Source organism: Pseudophryne corroboree, chromosome 8, assembly GCF_028390025.1.
Source record: "Pseudophryne corroboree isolate aPseCor3 chromosome 8, aPseCor3.hap2, whole genome shotgun sequence".
In the NCBI taxonomy this organism is placed as follows: domain Eukaryota; kingdom Metazoa; phylum Chordata; class Amphibia; order Anura; family Myobatrachidae; genus Pseudophryne; species Pseudophryne corroboree.
In genome coordinates this window covers 21,308,213-21,329,435 of record NC_086451.1, presented here as the reverse complement: position 1 = coordinate 21,329,435, position 21,223 = coordinate 21,308,213, and the positions used below count along the sequence as shown (strand labels likewise).

The 21,223-nt window shown below is 49.8% G+C and overlaps 1 protein-coding gene across 1 annotated transcript in view; it reads left to right on the top strand.

Annotated features, from left to right (window-relative positions):
* WAS (WASP actin nucleation promoting factor) overlaps positions 1-19,613 on the top strand; it is an 83,183-nt gene extending 63,570 nt beyond the window's left edge. Inside the window, exon 13 of the mRNA XM_063936023.1 lies at positions 18,502-19,613. The gene's annotated coding sequence lies outside the window, so the exon portion shown is untranslated. The remainder of the gene's footprint in view (positions 1-18,501) is intronic.
* The last annotated feature ends 1,610 nt before the right edge of the window (positions 19,614-21,223 follow it).

The following is a 21,223-nucleotide window of genomic DNA, read 5'->3' as shown; positions in this document are numbered from 1 at the left end:
GTATCGACACTTGCGGACGAGATAGGAAGTATCGAATCCTGTCCTGAAGCTTCAGGACTTTCTCCTGAGACATGAACAACCGCTGGTTGCAAGTGTCCAACAACGCCCCCAGGTGCACCATGCTCTGAGCAGGGACCAGGGAAGATTTCTTCCAGTTGATGAGCCACCCGTGGGCTTGCAGAAACTGGATAGGCAGATCCAGATGGCGTAGGAGAATTTCTGGGGAATTTGCCAGGATCAACAAGTCGTCCAGATACGGTAGGATCCTGACCCCTTGACGGCAGAGTACAGACGTCATTACCGCCATGACCTTGGTGAAGGCTCGCGGAGCCGTGGCCAAATCAAAAGGTAACTCCTGAAATTGGTAATGGAGGTTGTCAACCGCAAACCTCAGGTACTGCTGATGCGACATTGCAATGGGAATATGCAGGTAAGCATCCTGTATGTCCAGGGAGACCATATAATCCCCAGGTTTCAAGGCCAGAACAATACAGCAAAGAGTTTACGAAACTTTGAGACCCTCACAAATTTGTTCAAGGACTTGAGGTTGAGAATGGGCCGGGAGGACCCATTCGGTTTCGGGACTAGGAACAGCGGTGAATAGTACCCCTTGCCATTTTGAGCCAGAGGCACCTGTACTACCATGCCTGTGTCCAGGAGGGAATATACCACCGAATGAAGAGTTTTTGCCTTCATCTGATCCGAAGGGATGTCTGTCAGGCAAAATCGATGAGGGTGACGATTTTTGAAGGATATGGCGTAACTTCGAGTGACGACTTCCCATACCAGGCATTGGAAGTGGTCTTCAACCATTCCTGGGTATACCCTAGAAGTCGGCCCCCCACCCTGGGATCCCCCAGAGGGAGGCCCGCCCCGTCATGCGGCAGGCTTATCAGTCTTGGCAGCAGGCTGATGGGCAGCCCAGGCCCAGTTGGGTTTGGGCTTATTGGGTTTGGAAGTGCCAGCCTGTTTCGGGTACGCCTAACCTTTTGCTTTGCCCTGAAGGACGAAAGGAGCAAAAGGAAGTACTCTTAGCCTTCGGTACCGAAGGATCAGTACTAGGTAGACAAGATGTTTTAGCAGAAGCTAAGTCAGCCACTATCTTGTTGAGGTCTTCTCCGAAAAGGATGTTTCCCTTAAAAGGGAGTACCTCCAGGGTTTTCTTAGAGTCCAGATCCACGGACCAGGACCGCAACCATAGAATCCGGCGAGCCAGTATGGACGTAGTAGAAGCCTTGGCCGCCAGAATACCGGCATCAGAAGCCGCCTCTTTAATGTAATGAGAAGCTGTGATAGTATACGATAAGCATGGTCTAGCATGATCAGAAGCGTTGGAAGACATCTCAGCTTCCAACTCCTGAGCCCACACTTCAATAGCCTCTGCAGCCCATGTCGCTGCAATGGTGGGCTGATACACAGCACCTGCTAGAGTGTAAATCACCTTTAAACAACCCTCCACACACTTATCCATCGGTTCTTTCAGAGAAGTGACGGTAGTTACTGGCAGATCTGAGGATACCACCAGCCACACCACCTGTGAATCCACTGGCGGGGGTGTTTCCCAATTTTTACTTAGCTCCGCAGCGAGGGGATAGCGAGCCAGCATCTTCTTGTGAGGCGTGAATTTCTTTCGTGGATTTTTCCCAGGACTCCTGACGTATGTCAACTAAATGGTCAGAATGAGGTAAAACTTGTTTAACCACTTTCTGACGTTTAAATCTGTCTGGTTTCTTAGGGGAAGCATCAGGCACCGGGTCATCAGTAATCTGAAGAATTAACCTGAGAGCCTCCAACAAGTCAGGAACATCCACCTGTGAAACAGATTCCCCATCAGAAGCATCAGGATCAGATCTGTGGGGTCAGTACAAACTCCATCCTCATCAGATGAGGTGTCTGGGACGTTGGTGGATTGTGAGGAAGTAATGACCCGCTTAGAGGACCCCTTGGTCTTAGGTGGGTAGGGGTTAGACTTCTGAGTAGTCAGTGATTGGTTCAAATACAGTAACTGAGCAGACAGTTGATCTGTCCATCGCGGGTTAACCGCGGGGACCATAAGCGGTTCCACCGGCACAGGAGGTCCCATAGGGGGCGTTAGTCTAGTTACCAGAGTATTCAATAGCGTGGAGAAGGTAGCCCAAGGTGGGTCATTTTGAACCCCTGTTGCTACGATCCCACTGGGGGGTAAGGAACCCCCAGAACCTGAACCCTCAGCTGCTATGTTTTCCTCAAATGTGTCTGCAGCGTCACCACCACACAATGTGGGATCAGCCCCAGCACTATTGCCCTTTGTAGCGGACATATCTGAAAGCTCAATGCAGGGCAACCCAGCACAATATCAGCAGCACAATACCTGACAAGAATCCCCTGTGCAGTGTCACAGCACTAACAGGGAATTCAAGAGGTATATGGTGACTAAAAATCTCAGAGAAAAATACACACTGAGTATATCTTGTGAAATACCTATATTAAATGATAAACCTGACGCACAGGTGGGGGTCACACAGCAGCTACATGCACAAACACAGAGTCAGAGTTTGTACAATGCAGAAATTGTGGCATGCAATAAAACTGCACTGGACTAGCAATACAGAGTAGTACTAAGTACAGCTATATAATCAATAGATATATCAATGCACAGTAAGGACTGGATGTATATCACAGGGTACTTGTACTATATAACCCTGACTAAATGCACTCTCTTTCTTAACTAACACTGTCAGCAGACATGTAGAATACTTAAGTGTCCTGTAAAATGCACAGCGCCGACATGCAGGTGGCTTTACAGAGGAGGATTTGCCCAAACAGTCCCAGGATCAGCTCAGCTTGTCCTAATGGCGTCCAAACGCTGACAGGGAGTGAGGGAGAGAGAGATGCAGCTCCAGGGCGGGAACATTTACTCTAAATGGCGCCCTAGGGCTGGGGGAGGGGCTACAGGTCAAAGCCGTATTCCCCTGCTGGACTTCACCACCGGGTACTGTGGGCTCATATAAACGGTTTATGAGAGAAAACCGACCTGTGCCCATGTCCTGGTGGTCTAGTGGGGTCCCTGTACGCGGGATCGCGATTTACTGTTGGTCCCTTCGGGGGAACCCACTTACCTCCTCCCTGAGTGCGACCAAGTGATCCGGGAGAACATCGGCAGTGTGTGTGACTAACTGGAAGAAACTGGAGCCTCCGGAGTGTGCAGCGCCGCTGGGGGAGGTGATGGAGCTGCAGCAGGAGATGTCTGACATCTAGCACTTACAGTGCCTCTGCTGCAGCCCTTGAAGTCTTCATTTTTCACTTTAAAAGCTCTTTTCAGGGCTGCTGGAGCAGCCCCCCTGTTGTATGCCTGCTTACTGCACGGCACCAACTACAAAACTGAGCTCCTGTGCACGGAGGCGGGGTTATAGAGGAGGCGGCGCTATGCATTCTGGGAACAGTCAAAGCTTTTAGCCTGTTGGTGCCTGGGATCAAGATCCTACTCTACACCCCAATGTCAGACTTGCCTACTCTCCTGGAATGGCCGGGAGGCTCCCGAAAATCGGGTGACCCTCCCGGCCCCCCCGGAAGAACAGGCAAGTCTCCCGATTGCAGGGGTTCCCCACTGCCCGGCCACCCACTTAGCGAGTAAAGTGGGCGGTCCGGGCAGGCGATGACGCGATTCTTGTTGAATCGCGTCATCATAGCCACGCCCCCTGCTGTATAATGCCGATAATAGCGGCATTACACAGCGGGGGGCGTGGCTTACGTGACGCGATTTCTGCAGCCACGCCCCATGACGCCTCTGGCCCGCCCCCTCTTCACTCCACATCACTGCCCGCCCCGCTGCTGAGCCGACCTGGCTGCTCTCTCCCGGAGAGAGCAGCCAGAAAGTCGGCAAGTATGCCCAATGTCATTCCATGTGGAGCCCAGTGTACCCCGCAGCAGAAATTTGGATTTGGTAATTGGGTGACTTTCCCGAACCTGCAGTAAAACACAGTAAAGTTGGTGAAACCTCCACAGATTCCACATTTGTAATAGTATTCAGATGCCTTCAAACACTCCCGAATGCAAAATGTAGACAAAGTAGCCTCAGCCACATGAAGTGGTAAAACCATAACCCAGTGGTTCTCAAAATTTCATTTATTCACGGCGCCCTGCAGTATAAAAAAAAATTTCACGGCACTCCTGGACAAAACGCTTCTTATTGAGAATATTAGAAAAAAATATTCAATGAAGTAAATTGTGTTTATATGTCATCCTTAGGTTCAATTCTGTGGTGAGGGACAGGATTCACTTCTGTTTGTCCACATAGTCTATGATTGGCAGCCAGTGGCGTAACTAGAAATTGTTCTTCCTCATGTCAACCCCCCCCCCCCCTCTTAATTGCCTCTAGTAAACGGATTAATCTGCGCACCCTGCAAAAAAGGGGTCGTGGCCTTACTGAAATGGGTGTGGCTTTGCATAAAGGGGCGTGGTATTGCAGGAAAAGACTACCTTATACCCCAGTTTTGCAACCTGCACGCCCAGATGTTGGCCACCATAGGAAAAAAAATAATCCTGATTCATGCCCCTTACATTATTTGTCCTTTTTCCTCCTTATAGTAATGCCCCGTATACATTATGCCACATACTGCAATGGCCTTAGCCATTATGCCACACACAATAATGCACATGACACAATATGCACACACCATAATGCCCCCGACACATTATGCCACACACTGCAATGGGCCTGAGACACATTATACCACAATGCCTGTGATAGAGTATACCACACACCGTAATGCCTGTGACACATACCACACACCGCAAATAGGATTTTAGTACCTACCGGTAAATCCTTTTCTCCTAGTTCGTAGAGGATACTGGGGACTCCAAAAGGACCGTGGGGTATAGACGGATCCGCAGGAGCTTGGGCACACTATAAAGACTTAAACTGGGTGTGAACTGGCTCCTCCCTCTATGCCCCTCCTCCAGACCTCAGTTATAGGAACTGTGCCCAGGAGAGACAGACATTTTGAGAAAGAATTTTTGTTTAAATAAAGGGCGAGAACATACCAGCCCACACCACAACATACCGTACAACTGGAGTAGTATAAAACCAGATAATTGTATGAATGAACAACAGCAACAAGCTGAAGTAACTAATACACAACCCATGTGTAAACAAATACAACCAGTAATACTACAACTGCAAGTAACACTCCGCACTGGGACGGGCGCCCAGCATCCTCTACGGACTAGGAGAAAAGGATTTACCGGTAGGTACTAAAATCCTATTTTCTCTTACATCCTAGAGGATGCTGGGGACTCCAAAAGGACCATGGGATCTATACCAAAGCTCCAGACCGGGCTGGAGAGTGCGGACGACTCTGCAGCATCAATTGAGCAAACATGAGGTCCTCCTCAGCCAGGGTATCAAACTTGTAAAACTTAGCAAATGTGTTTGAACCCAACCACGTAGCTGCTCGGCAAAGTTGAAGTGCCGAGACCCCTCGGGCAGCCGCCCAAGATGAGCCCACCTTCCTGGTAGAATGGGCCTTTACTGACTTCGGCAATGGCAACCCAGCCGAAGAATGAGCGTGCTGAATCGTATTACAAATCCAGCGCGCAATGTTCTGCTTGGAAGCAGGATGACCAATCTTGTTGGAAGCATACAGGACAAACAAAGCCTCTGTTTTCCTGGTAAGAGCCGTCCAGGCAACGTAAATTTTCAAAGCTCTAACAACATCTAGCAATTTTGGAACCGCCACAGCATCCGTAGCCACAGGCACCACAATAGGTTGGTTAATGTGGAAAGAAGAAACCACCTTCGGCAGAAATTGTTGACGAGTCCTCAATTCCGCCCTATCCGAATGGAATATCAAATAAGGACTCTTGTGAGACAAGGCCGCCAATTCCGACACTCGCCTGGCAGATGCCAGAGCCAAAAGCATGACCACTTTCCAAGTGAGAATCTTTAACTCAACCTTACACAAAGGTTCAAACCAGTGAGACATAAGGAACTGCAGCACCACTTCAAGATCCTACGGTGCCACAAATGGAGGATGGATATGCAGCACTCCCTTCACGAAAGTCTGAACCTCTGGGAGGACAGCCAATTCTTTTTGAAAGAAAATAGATAAAGCCGAAATCTGCACTTTGATGGAACCCAATTTCAGGCCTGCATCCACGCCTGCCTGCAAAAAAATGGAGGAAACGACCCAAGTGAAATTCCTCCGTAGGAGCTTTCTTGGCTTCACACCACGACACATATTTTCTCCAAATACGATGATAATGCTTCGCCGTGACCTCCTTTCTAGCTTTTAGGAGAGTGGGGATGACCTCCCTGGGAATACCTTTCCGAGCTAGGATTTGGCGTTCAACTCCCACACCGTCAAATGCAACCGTGTTAAGTCCGGAAACACGCAGGGCCCTTGTAGTAACAGATCCTCTCTTAGAGGAAGCGGCCAAGGATTTTCCACTAGCAATTCCTGAAGATCCGGATACCAGGCCCTCTGTGGCCAATCTGGAACACCAAGTATTGCCTGAACCCATGTTCGTCGTACGATCCTCAGCACCGTTGGGATGAGAGGAAGCGGAGGGAACACACACCGACTGAAACACCCACGGAGTTACTAGGGCGTCCACTGCACTGGCTTGGGGGTCTCGTGACCTGGAACAATACCTCGGAAGCTTCTTGCTGAGGCGAGACGCCATCATGTCTATCAGAGGAAGTCCCCAACGCCCTGTCACTTCCACAAATACCTCTTGGTGAAGAGCCCACTCTCCCGGATGTAGATCGTGCCTGCTGAGGAAGTCTGCTTCCCAGTTGTCCACGCCCGGAAGGAAGACTGCTGACAGGGCGCTCACGTGCTGTTCCGCCCAGCGAAGGATTCTTGTGGCCTCCGCCATAGCCACCCTGCTGCTTGTTCCGCCTTGGCGGTTTACGTACGCCACTGCTGTTATGTTGTCCGACTGGATCAGGACAGGACGACCGTGAAAAAGGCTCTTCGCTTGTAGGAGGCCGTTGTAAATGGCTCTTAGCTCGAGAACATTTATGTGGAAACAAGACTCCTGGTTTGACCATTTTCCCTGGAAATTTCTTCCTTGTGTGACTGCGCCTTAGCCTCGGAGACTTGCATCTGTTGTCAGCAGGACCCAGTCCTGGATTCCGAATCGGCGTCCCTCTAGAAGGTGAGAGCTTTGCAGCCACCACAGGAGAGAAATCCTGGCCCTGAAGGACAGACTGATTTTCCGATGCATGTGCAGGAGAGATCCGGACCATTTGTTCAGTAGATCCCACTGAAACACCTGGGCATGAAACCTGCCAAACGGAATGGCTTTGTAAGCTACAACCATCTTCCCCAGAACCCGAGTTCATTGATGAATCGACACACTTGTCGGTCTCAGAAGCTCCCTGACCATTGTCTGTATTTCCAGAGCGTTGTCCTCCGGAAAAAACACTCTCTGCAACTCCGTGTCTAGAATCATACCCAGGAAGGGCAGCCGAGTGGCCGGGATCAACTGAGACTTTGGCAAATTTAGTATCCAACCGTGATGTCGCAGAACCGACAGGGAGAGATCCACATTTCTTAACAACTGCTCCTTGGACCTCGCCTTTATCAGGAGATCGTCCAAGTACGGGATAATAGTGACCCCCTGCTTGCGCAGGAGGACCATCATCTCTGCCATTACCTTGGTGAAAACCCTCGGGGCCGTGGAAAGCCCAAACGGCAACGCCTGAAATTGGTAATGACAATCCTGTACCGCGAACCTCATTAAAGCTTGAAGAGGAGGGAATATTGGTATGTGCAAGTAAGCATCCTTTATATCGACTGACGCCAGAAAATTCCCCCCCCTTTGAGCCTGGAGATCACCGCTCGAAGAGACTCCATCTTGAACTTGAAAGTTTTCAAGTATGGATTAAGGGATTTAAGGTTCAGAATCGGTCTGACCGAACCGTCCGGCTTCGGCACCACAAAGAGGCTCGAATAGAACCCCTTCCCCCGATCCGAATGGGGAACCGGCACCACGACCCTCTGTTGACACAAATTTTGTATTGCATCTCTTACCACCTCTCTTTCGGGAAGAGAAGTTGGCAAGGCCGACAGTCTGTACCCTTGGGACACTATGTCTAAGACCTAAGGATCCAGAGCCGAACGAACCCAGACCTGAATGAAGAATCGGAGACAACCCCCCCACCGGTAGGGACTCCCCCAGGGGAGCCCCAGCGTCATGCGGTGGACTTGGTAGAGGCGGGGGAGGACTTTTGGTTCTGGGTCCCTGATACTGCAGGCGACTTCATTCCCCTACCTCTACCCTGTGAAGTGAGGAAGGACGAGCCCCTACCTCTTTTGTATTTATTGAACCAAAAGGACTGCATCTGCTGATGGGGTGCCTTCTTCTGTTGTGTGGGAAATAAGGAAGAAAAGAAGACTAACCCGCCGTAGCAGTCGACACCAGGTCAGTCAGGCCTTCACCGAACAAGACACTACCTTTAAAAGGGAGAGCTTCCATATTCTTCTTGGAGTCGGCATCAGCATTCCATTGGTGAATCCACAGCGCCCTCCTAGCCGAAATCGCCATGACATTGGCTCTTGATCCCAAGAGGCCAACATCCCTCGCCGCATCCTTTAGGAAATCTGCAGCGTCCTTAATATAACTGAGAGTCAAAAGAATATTATCTTTATCAAGAGCATCCATATCAGAAGCCAAATTTTCAGCCCACTTTGCAATAGCACTACTCACCCATACCGACGCCACAGCAGGTCTGAGCAATGTATCAATATTGACGAAAATGGACTTTAACGTCGTCTCCAGCTTGCGATCCGCCGGATCCTTGAGGGCAACCGTGTCCGGAGACTGAAGCGCCACCTTCTTGGACAATCGGGATAGAGCCTTGTCCACATTTGGAGACGACTCCCATTTTTCCCTATCGTCAGAGGGAAAAGGATATGCCATTAAAATTCGCTTGGGAATCTGCCACTTTTTTTCGGGCGACTCCCAAGCCTTTTCACAAAGAGCCTTCATTTCATGAAAGGGGGGAAACTTTACCTCAGGTCTTTTCCCCTTAAATAAACAAACTCTTGTGTCAGGAATGGCAGGTTCCTCAGATCTACATAAAACCTCTTTTATGGCTATAATCATGTACTGAATACTCTTGACAACCGGTGGATGCAGAGAAGCCTCATTTAAATCGACCTCGGAGTGAGAGTCCGTGTCAGTACCTGTATCTGCCATCTGGTTAAAAGCACGCTTCTGTGACCCTGAGACTGTTTGTACCTGAGACAATGCGTCCTCCACCGACTTTCTCCATGTTTGTGTCTGAGAATCAGATTTATCCAGCCTCTTTGACAATAAAGCCACGTTAGCATTCAGCTTACTCAGCATAGTCATCCAATCAGCAGTCGGCTGCGCCGACAGATACATACTCAAATCCTTTTCTGCAGCCCCCCCAACTTCCTCCGGGGAGGAACACCCAGGCTCAGACATGTCGACACCTTGTGCCGACACACCCACACTCACACGGTCCACAAGCCCGGGGACAGACCCACAGAGAAGCCCTTATGGAGAGACACAGAGAGAGTATGCCAGCTCACACCCCAGCGCCCATACACTAACACAAGCCAGTAATATGATCAGCACTGTTACATAAAATGAAAAAATAAGAATTTACTTACCGATAATTCTATTTCTCGTAGTCCGTAGTGGATGCTGGGAACTCCGTAAGGACCATGGGGAATAGCGGCTCCGCAGGAGACTGGGCACAAAAGTAAAGCTTTAGGACTACCTGGTGTGCACTGGCTCCTCCCCCTATGACCCTCCTCCAAGCCTCAGTTAGGATACTGTGCCCGGACGAGCGTACACAATAAGGAAGGATTTTGAATCCCGGGTAAGACTCATACCAGCCACACCAATCACACCGTACAACCCGTGATCTGAACCCAGTTAACAGCATGATAACAGAGGAGCCTCTGAAAAGATGGCTCACAACAATAATAACCCGATTTTTGTAACAATAACTATGTACAAGTATTGCAGACAATCCGCACTTGGGATGGGCGCCCAGCATCCACTACGGACTACGAGAAATAGAATTATCGGTAAGTAAAATCTTATTTTCTCTGACGTCCTAGTGGATGCTGGGAACTCCGTAAGGACCATGGGGATTATACCAAAGCTCCCAAATGGGCGGGAGAGTGCGGATGACTCTGCAGCACCGAATGAGAGAACTCCAGGTCCTCCTCAGCCAGGGTATCAAATTTGTAGAATTTTGCAAACGTGTTTGCCCCTGACCAAGTAGCTGCTCGGCAAAGTTGTAAAGCCGAGACCCCTCGGGCAGCCGCCCAAGATGAGCCCACCTTCCTTGTGGAATGGGCTTTTACAGATTTTGGCTGTGGCAGGCCTGCCACAGAATGTGCAAGCTGAATTGTACTACAAATCCAACGAGCAATAGTCTGCTTAGAAGCAGGAGCACCCAGCTTGTTGGGTGCATACAGGATAAACAGCGAGTCAGATTTTCTGACTCCAGCCGTCCTGGAAACATATATTTTCAGGGCCCTGACTACGTCCAGCAACTTGGAGTCCTCCAAGTCCCTAGTAGCCGCAGGTACCACAATAGGCTGGTTCAAGTGAAATGCTGAAACCACCTTAGGGAGAAATTGAGGACGAGTCCTCAATTCTGCCCTGTCCGTATGAAAAATTAGGTAAGGGCTTTTATATGACAAAGCCGCCAATTCTGAGACACGCCTGGCTGAAGCCAGGGCCAACAGCATTACCACTTTCCATGTGAGATATTTTAAGTCCACAGTGGTGAGTGGTTCAAACCAATGTGATTTTAGGAACCCCAAAACTACATTGAGATCCCAAGGTGCCACTGGAGGCACAAAAGGAGGCTGTATATGCAGTACCCCTTTGACAAACGTCTGAACCTCAGGAACTGAAGCCAGTTCTTTCTGGAAGAAAATCGACAGGGCCGAAATTTGAACCTTAATGGACCCTAATTTTAGGCCCATAGACAGTCCTGTTTGCAGGAAATGCAGGAAACGACCCAGTTGAAATTCCTCTGTAGGGGCCTTCCTGGCCTCGCACCATGCAACATATTTACGCCAAATACGGTGATAATGCTGCACGGTTACATCCTTCCTGGCTTTGATCAGGGTAGGGATGACTTCATCCGGAATGCCTTTTTCCTTCAGGATCCGGCGTTCAACCGCCATGCCGTCAAACGCAGCCGCGGTAAGTCCTTTAACAGACAGGGTCCCTGCTGGAGCAGGTCCCTTCTTAGAGGTAGAGGCCACGGGTCCTCTGTGAGCATCTCTTGAAGTTCCGGGTACCAAGTCCTTCTTGGCCAATCCGGAGCCACGAGTATAGTCCTTACTCCTCTCCTTCTTATGATTCTCAGTACCTTGGGTATGAGAGGCAGAGGAGGGAACACATACACTGACTGGTACACCCACGGTGTTACCAGAGCGTCCACAGCTATTGCCTGAGGGTCCCTTGACCTGGCGCAATACCTGTCTAGTTTTTTGTTGAGGCGGGATGCCATCATGTCCACCTTTGGTTTTTCCCAACGGTTCACAATCATGTGGAAGACTTCTGGGTGAAGTCCCCACTCTCCCGGGTGGAGGTCGTGTCTGCTGAGGAAGTCTGCTTCCCAGTTGTCCACTCCCGGAATGAACACTGCTGACAGTGCTATCACATGATTTTCCGCCCAGCGAAGAATCCTTGCAACTTCTGCCATTGCCCTCCTGCTTCTTGTGCCGCCCTGTCTGTTTACGTGGGCGACTGCCGTGATGTTGTCTGACTGGATCAGCACCGGCTGACCTTGAAGCAGAGGTCTTGCTAGGCTTAGAGCATTGTAGATGGCCCTTAGCTCCAGGATATTTATGTGAAGTGATGTCTCCAGGCTTGACCACAAGCCCTGGAAATTTCTTCCCTGTGTGACTGCTCCCCAGCCTCTCAGGCTGGCATCCGTGGTCACCAGGACCCAGTCCTGAATGCCGAATCTGCGGCCCTCTAGAAGATGAGCACTCTGCAACCACCACAGGAGACACCCTTGTCCTTGGTGACAAGATTATCCGCTGATGCATCTGAAGATGCGACCCGGACCATTTGTCCAGCAGATCCCACTGGAAGGTTCTTGCGTGGAATCTGCCGAATGGGATTGCTTCGTAAGAAGCCACCATCTTTCCCAGGACCCTTGTGCATTGATGCACTGAGACTTGGCCTGGTTTTAGGAGATTTCTGACTAGTTCGGATAACTCCCTGGCTTTCTCCTCCGGGAGAAACACCTTTTTCTGGACTGTGTCCAGGATCATCCCTAGGAATAGAAGTCGTGTCGTCGGGATCAGCTGCGATTTTGGAATATTGAGAATCCAACCGTGCTGGCGCAGCACTATCTGAGATAGTGCTACCCCGACTTCCAACTGTTCCCTGGATCTTGCCCTTATCAGGAGATCGTCCAAGTAAGGGATAACTAAAACTCCCTTCTTTCGAAGGAGTATCATCATTTCGGCCATTACCTTGGTAAAGACCCGGGGTGCCGTGGACAATCCAAACGGCAGCGTCTGAAACTGATAGTGACAGTTCTGTACCACAAACCTGAGGTACCCTTGGTGAGAAGGGTAAATTGGGACATGTAGGTAAGCATCTTTGATGTCCAGAGACACCATATAGTCCCCTTCTTCCAGGTTTGCAATCACTGCTCTGAGTGACCCCATCTTGAATTTGAACCTTTGTATGTAAGTGTTCAAGGATTTTAGGTTTAAATTTGGTCTCACCGAGCCGTCCGGCTTCGGTACCACAAATAGTGTGGAATAGTACCCCTTTCCCTGTTGTAGGAGGGGTACCTTGATTATCACCTGCTGGGAATACAGCTTGTGAATGGCTTCCAATACTGCCTCCCTGTCTGAGGGAGACGTCGGTAAAGCAGACTTTAGAAAACGGCGAGGGGGAGACGTCTCGAATTCCAATTTGTACCCCTGAGATACCACCTGAAGGATCCAGGGGTCCACTTGCGAGTGGGCCCACTGCGCACTGAACTTCTTGAGACGGGCCCCCACCGTGCCTGAGTCCGCTTGTAAAGCCCCAGCGTCATGCTGAGGACTTTGCGGAGGCGGGAGAGGGCTTTTGTTCCTGGGAACTGGCTGTTTGTTGCAGCCTTTTCCCTCTCCCTCTGCCACGGGGCAGAAATGAGGCGCCTTTTGCCCGCTTGCCCTTATGGGGCCGAAAGGACTGCGCCTGATAATACGGCGTCTTCTTAGGTTGAGAAGCTACCTGGGGTAAAAAATGTGGATTTTCCAGCAGTTGCCGTGGCTACCAGGTCTGATAGACCTACCCCAAATAACTCCTCCCCTTTATAAGGCAATACTTCCATGTGCCTTTTAGAATCCGCATCACCTGACCACTGCCGCGTCCATAAACCTCTTCTTGCAGAAATGGACAGCGCGCTAACTCTTGATGCTAGTCGGCAAATATCCCTCTGTGCATCACGCATATATAGAAATGCATCCTTCAAATGCTCTATAGTCAGTAATATACTGTCCCTATCTAGGGTATCAATATTTTCAGTCAGGGAATCAGACCACGCCACCCCAGCACTGCACATCCAGGCAGAGGCGATTGCTGGTCGCAGTATAACAACCGTGTGAGTGTATATACATTTTAGGATATTCTCCAGCTTTCTATCGGCAGGTTCCTTTAGGGCGGCCGTATCAGGAGAGGGTAGTGCTACCTGTTTAGACAAGCGTGTGAGCGCTTTATCCACCCTAGGGGGTGTTTCCCAACGTGCCCTATTCTCTGGCGGGAAAGGGTACGATGCCAATAACCTTTTAGGAATTATCAGTTTTTTATCGGGGGAAACCCACGCCTCATCACACACTTCATTTAATTCCTCGGATACAGGAAAAACTACAGGCAGTTTTTTCTCACCAAACATAATACCCTTTTTAGTGGTACTTGTATTATCAGAGATATGCAATACATTTTTCATTGCTTCAATCATGTAACGTGTGGCCCTAGTGGAAGTCACGTTTGTCTCCTCATCATCGACACTGGAGTCAGTATCCGTGTCTGCCATTTGAGGTAACGGGCGTTTTAAAGCCCCTGATGGCGTTTGAGACCCCTGGACAGGCACAAGCTGAGTAGCCGGCTGTCTCATGTCGTCAACTGTCTGTCGTAAAGAGCTGACACTGTCACGTAATTCCTTCCATAAGCTCATCCACTCAGGTGTCGACTCCCTAGGGGATGACAACTCTATAATAGGCAATTGCTCCGCCTCCATCTCATTTTCCTCCTCAAACATGTCGACACAATCGTACCGACACACCGCACACACACAGGGAATGCTCTGATAGAGGACAGGACCCCACTAGCCCTTTGGGGAGACAGAGGGAGAGTATGCCAGCACACACCAGAGCGCTATATATAGACAGGAATACCATTATAATAATGTGCTTTTTCCTTTATAGCTGCTGTTAGTATTACAACTGCGCCAAATTAGTGCCCCCCCTCTCTTTTTTACCCTTTTCTGTAGTGCAGGACTGCAGGGGAGAGTCAGGGAGACGTCCTTCCAGCGGAGCTGTGATGGAAAATGGCGCTCGTGTGCTGAGGAGATAGGCTCCGCCCCCTTCTCGGCGGCCTTTTCTTCCCGCTTTTTGGTGAGTTCTGGCAGGGGTTAAAATACATCCATATAGCCCTGGGGGCTATATGTGGTGTATTTATGCCAGCAAAGGTGTTTACATTGCTGCTCAGGGCGCCCCCCCCTAGCGCCCTGCACCCTCAGTGTGCCTGAGTAACAATGGCGCACAGCTGCAGTGCTGTGCGCTACCTTGTTGAAGACTGATGTCTTCTGCCGCCGATTTTTCCGGACCTCTTCTTGCTTCTGGCTCTGTAAGGGGGCCGGCGGCGCGGCTCTGGGACCGAGCTCCGAGGCTGGGCCTGTGTTCGGTCCCTCTGGAGCTAATGGTGTCCAGTAGCCTAAGAAGCCCAATCCACTCTGCACGAAGGTGAGTTCGCTTCTTCTCCCCTTAGTCCCTCGATGCAGTGAGCCTGTTGCCAGCAGGTCTCACTGAAAATAAAAAACCTAAAACTAAACTTTCACTAAGAAGCTCAGGAGAGCCCCTAGTGTGCACCCTTCTCGGCCGGGCACAAAAATCTAACTGAGGCTTGGAGGAGGGTCATAGGGGGTGGAGCCACTGCACACCAGGTAGTCCTAAAGCTTTACTTTTGTGCCCAGTCTCCTGCGGAGCCGCTATTCCCCATGGTCCTTACGGAGTTCCCAGCATCCACTAGGACGTCAGAGAAAAGCACCAAATTTATGTGCCCCCCCCCCCCCCCCGATTTTCCTCCCTGTGCTTGCGGGAGCGTGGCGGACCGGGCCAGCGTCTCTGCAGCACTGAAGAGATACAAGAAAATGGCGCTGGTGAGCAATGTGCGGCTAAGCCCCGCCCCTTTCCCGGGGCGCTGTAGCCCGCTAAAATTTGAATCTGAAAACTGGCGGGGGTCCCCTATACCGTGATCGGACACCATATAGGGCTTTTTTGGCAACCAAAAACCTCAGTAACTGCTGCCCAGGGCGCATCCCCCAGCCCCCCCCCCCCCCCCCCCCCAGGCACCCTGCAAGTGCCATTGGTGAAGTGTCTGGGAGCATGGAGCGAAGTCTTCTGCCGTCACTGAAGTCTTCTGTTCTTCTAATACTCACCTGACTTCTTTCTTCTGTGAGGGGGGTGACGGCGCGGCTCCGGGAACAAGCAGCTAGGCGCACCAAGTGATCCAACCCTCTGGAGCTAATGGTGTCCAGTAGCCTAAGAAGCAGAGCCTTTAACTCACAGAAGTAGGTCTGCTTCTCTCCCCTCACTCCCACAATGCAGGGAGCCTGTAGTCAGCAGCTCTCCCTGAAAATAAAAAACCTAGCAAAGGGGGTAATTTCAAGTTGATCGCAGCAGGATTTTTGATAGCAATTGGGCAAAACCATGTGCACTGCAGGGGGGGCAGATATAACACAAGTGCAGAGAGAGTTAGAGTTGGGTGGGTTATTTTATTTCTCTGCAGGGTAAATACTGGCTGCTTTATTTTTACACTGCAAATTAGATTGCAGATTGAACACACCCCACCCAAATCTAACTCTCTCTGCACATGTTATATCTGCCTCCCCTGCAGTGCACATGGTTTTGCCCAATTGCTAACAAAAATCCTGCTGCGATCAACTTGGAATTACCCCCAAAGTCTTTTCTAGAGAAACTCAGTAGAGCTCCCCCAGTGTGTGTCCAGTCACTCCTGGGCACAAAGTCTAACTGAGGCCTGGAGGAGGGACATAGAGGGAGGAGCCAGTACACACAGTTTAAGTCTTTATAGTGTGCCCAAGCTCCTGCGGATCCGTCTATACCCCATGGTCCTCTTGGAGTCCCTAGCATCCTCTAGGACGTATGAGAAATGCCCATTATACATTATGCCACACACTGCAATGCCCCTGAGACATTATACAACAATGCCCATGATATAGTATGCAATGCCTGTGACATATTATGCCACACACCGCAATGTCCGTGACACATTATGCCACACACCGCAATGTCCGTGACACATTATGCCACACACCACAATGCCCATTACACATTAAGCCCTACAGTAAGGCTTCTAATTACTTTTAAATTACCTGCTCGTTGCCAGGGGTTTCATGCTCTTGGTTCCATGCACGTTGCCAGGGATTTTCATGCTCAGGGTGTCATGCTCATTGCCAGGGGTTTCATGCGCTAGGTGTTATGCTTGTTGCCAGGGGTATCATGCGCTGGGTGTCAAGCTCAGTGCCAGGGGGTAATATTTGTTGCCAGGGGTTTCATGCACTGGGTGTCATGCTCGTTGCTAGGGGGTAATGCTTGTTGCCAGGGATTTCATGAGCTGGGTGTTGTGCTTGTTAACAGGGGGTAATGCTTGTTGCGAGGGCTGTGCTCCCAGTACCACATATGCACCCAGTGCCCCATATGCCCCTACAGTGCCAGGTACACACCATCCCCCGCTGCTGTGAGTCCTGGAAGGAGCACTCATGCGCCTTCCACCCCTGGCTTGTTGGGTTTCCCGTTGCATGCTGGGAACTGTCAGCTGGGCAGTGAGCGGCTCTGCGGTCTGTAGAGGGGAGACCCTGGGTGAGAGGGGAGCGGGCGCTGCTGCTGCGGGGGCTGTAGGGCAGCCGAGGACCGTGGTAGGCTGCGGTAATGGTAGCTAGTCACCGTCTTCCTCCTATCGGGTCACTCAGATTGGGCGGCCCAAGTACAGGGTGTAACTATCAGATCTGCGGGTGTAAAACTCAAGACGATCCCAAACAGAGGAGGCGGTGATCCGTCATGCTACATACATGTGACATGCGCTGACGTCACACCTGGCCACATCCATGCCGGGATAAGTGGCACCTAGGGTTCCCTGCTACACGGGTGTCATTACACAGGGATGCGGTCAAGATCCCGCCGCACGGAAAACCGACACCAGGATCCTGACCGGCAAAATCCTGACATATTCTCCCTCTGTGGGTGTCCACGACACCCATAGAGGGAGAATATATTAGTGTGCCGGGCGTAGCGAGGCACCGAGCCCGCAAGGGACTGCGTTGCGCTTGCCCCCCTTTTGGGATCCCGGTGTCGGTATTCCGACCTCCGGGATCCCGTACTGATTCCATGACACACACACACTCTGTAGATGTATTCCAGTGTGAGGCCAGGGGTGGAACACATTGTGCGCCTCTCCTGGCTTTGTCCGTCCTGTGTCTCCAGCGGTGTGTCCATCAAAGGAAGTGTCGGTTCGTGAGCCAATCAGAGCTCGCGGACCGGCAGCTGCGGCTCCTGATTGGCTGCCGGACCGCCAGCTCTGATTGGCTCACGAACCGACACTTCCTTTGACAGACACACCGCCGTCGCCGGAGACCCAGGAGAGGTGCGCGCTGTGCCCTCCAGCTCCTTCCCGTACTCACAGCAGCAATCAGTGGCGTCGCCTCCACAGCTGCTGCGGGGGCTGTTTGAACAAAAATTTGGTAGAATGAATGAGGCGCTCCTGATGGGTGAATATACCTGCTGCCTCTCTCTTGCACCACTGGATTAATCCCAGATAATAATCCAAATGGGTAGAACTGAACAAAAGGTATGGGTGCAGGGAGTGGGCGCTGGAAGGGGTGGGAAATAGAGCTGATGATTCAGCTGGGAAATTATGGATATTTTTGAAAAAATGAAAAAAGATACTTATCTGGGTATTTTCAGTGTATTTCTAATTCCTGAGGGAAGGATGATGTTTCCTCCACGGATGATGCGGTCAAACGGTGTGGTATTATGAAAAACACAAAATAGCAAATTTTGAGTTTTTTTGGGGAGTCTCAATAGGGATAATGTACACTTTTTTTCTTCTTACAAGTGGGAGGATCTTTGGTAGGTGAATCGTACCTCACTTACACTAAGTGGGTATGGTTTAAAACACATAAAGGTTTTATTTTTTATTTTTATTCATTTTCATTTTATTTTTATTTATTTATTAATTATTCTTTCATAGGATGTTTCTCTTCTTTTTTTTCAGCAAAAAATCCATTCCTCATCATGAAGGCCCACCAAGATAAAAAGTGATTTTCTAAACACTCAGAACTACATCTCCCAGCATGCTCCACGGCCCCTGATTATGGCCTCTTATTTTTTGATTGGAAAATCGCCAAAAGGACATTAAGGAAGCATTAATTTTACCAGGAACTTTCAAATAAAAGACTCTGGGAACTACATTTCCCATCAGTCTCCAATGTCACTTCCAATTCTAACCTCTTGACAACCCTCCGACAAAACTACACTTCCCATGATACCTGGCAGGCACTTCCGCCGTAAGAGACTTGAACATTGTAAATAGTGACTGCGTCATCTATCACGCTCGCAGGCCACTTCCGCCGACGGACCCTCCTAGCTTGTAAAACTACATTACCCATAACACAAGACGGCCACTTCCGGTCACGGCCGAAAATTCCGGGAGTAAAAACTACACTTCCCATGATACCTGGCGGGCACTTCCGCCGTAAGAGACTTGAACATTGTAAACAGTGACTGTGTCATCTATCACGCTCGCCGGCCACTTCCGCCGACGGACCTTCCTAGCTTGTAAAACTACATTACCCATAACACCAGACGGCCACTTCCGGTCACGGCCGAAAACTCCGGGAATACTCAGTCAAAATGATTCCATTACAAGTCATTTGCAACATCAAAAGATGACCCACTTGGGAACTTGCCATCTTAATGTTTAAACTCATAATGTCTTAACCAAGCGATGTCCCTTTGTGGCGGACCCGCACTTCCGGTTAGCTCCGAAACCGGAAGTGACGCAATCGGGAGCCCAATTGTAAATTTATTATAAATATGCATTCTCAGGAACAGACCTCCAGCCTTGATAAAGAGAGACTTCTCGAAACGCGTTGGCTGGGAGGAGGGACTTGGTCCACTTGGATTAGAAACCTGCACGACCGGGGAAAGGTACGACCGTCTCAATCCTTTAAGTTTATTTGGTACCGGGCCATGTGAGCTATTGTGGATAGTCCTGCCGGTTTCCCTGTCTGACGGTTCCTCCCTCGTGGCCAATACTCCCCCTGTGTTTTTTAATTTCATTGTTTTCATTTACTTGTTTTTATCCAATAAACCCCTTTTTAAATATGGGCGGCTGAACCAGCATTCTGATTGGATAAAAGAAACCTTGATGTGCAGACTGAATACGTCCTCTACAGTGAGTACCGGTACGCAGTACAGCTTACAAAGATACCTTGATGTGTTTACACCTACATTCTTTATTGTAAGTTAGGTACGCTGAAAATTCCAGCATCCCTTTTTAAAGAAACCTTTATGTGTTTTAAACTATACCCACTTAGTGTAAGTGAGGTACGATTCACCTACCAAAGATCCTCCCACTTGTAAGAAGAAAAAAAGTGTACATTATCCCTATTGAGACTCCCCAAAAAACTCAAAATTTGCTATTTTGTGTTTTTCATAATACCACACCGTTTGACCGCATCATCCGTGGAGGAAACATCATCCTTCCCTCAGGAATTAGAAATACACTGAAAATACCCAGATAAGTATCTTTTTTCATTTTTTCAAAAATATCCATAATTTCCCAGCTGAATCATCAGCTCTATTTCCCACCCCTTCCAGCGCCCACTCCCTGCACCCATACCTTTTGTTCAGTGCTGCGGGGGCTGTAGTTACACCACTGTTGGCAGCCACCAGCACTGGTTTTGCTTATTACTTTGACCATAAATAATTTGAATTGTTGCTGGAGTACCAATCCAAGGCACCCCTGCAAATGCCCCAAGGTACCCCAGTACACAGTTTGGGAATCACTGCCATAGCCCCTTCCTTTAAATGGACAACTAGGCGCACTTGCATCTAAATGCTGCGGGTATGGATTTTCCAGTCTGTAAATAGCATTTTCTGGCTGACTTTTCTATGATCAGGGTAAACAGTAATAGTCCTAAATGCGTGTGCCATGGCAGGACTGTGGGGGTCATTCCGAGTTGATCGCTCGCTAGCAGTTTTTAGCAGCCGTGCAAACGCTATGCCGCCGCCCACTGGGAGTGTATTTTAGCTTAGCCGAAGTGCAAACGAATTCATAGCAGAGCGGCTACAAAAAAATAAATGGTGCAGTTTCTGACCTACTCAGCGCTTGCGATCACTTCAGACCGTTCAGTTCTTGTTAGACGTCACAAACACGCCCTGCGTTCTCCCAGCCACGCCCGCGTTTTTCCTGGCACGCCTGCGTTTTTCCGAACACTCCCTGAAAATGGTCAGTTGACACTCAGAAACGCCTTCTTCCTGTCAATCACTCTGCGGCGGCCATTGCAAATGAAAAGCTTCGTTAGGCCTTGTGTGAAACTACATCAGCTGTTGTGAAAGTACGCCGCTCGTGCGCATTGCGCTGCATACGCATGCGCAGAAGTGCCGCTTTTTCACTTAATTGCTGCGCTGTGAACATTTTTATCTAGCGATCAACTCGGAATGACCCCCTGTACGCAGAAGCCATCTTGTATGTCTAGAGATGTGTTTTGTACTTTCCAAAATACAGGATCTCCCCAATTTTCAACACATAACACCAAGCACAGAGCAACAACCGGGATGAGGACCATGGCCCTTATTCAGGTTTATTAGAAACAAAGAATGCACACTAATGGCCAAAACCATGTGCACTGCAGGTGGGGCAGATGTAACATGTGCAGAGAGAGTTCGATTTGGGTGGGGTGTGTCCAAACTGAAATCTAAACTGCAGTGCA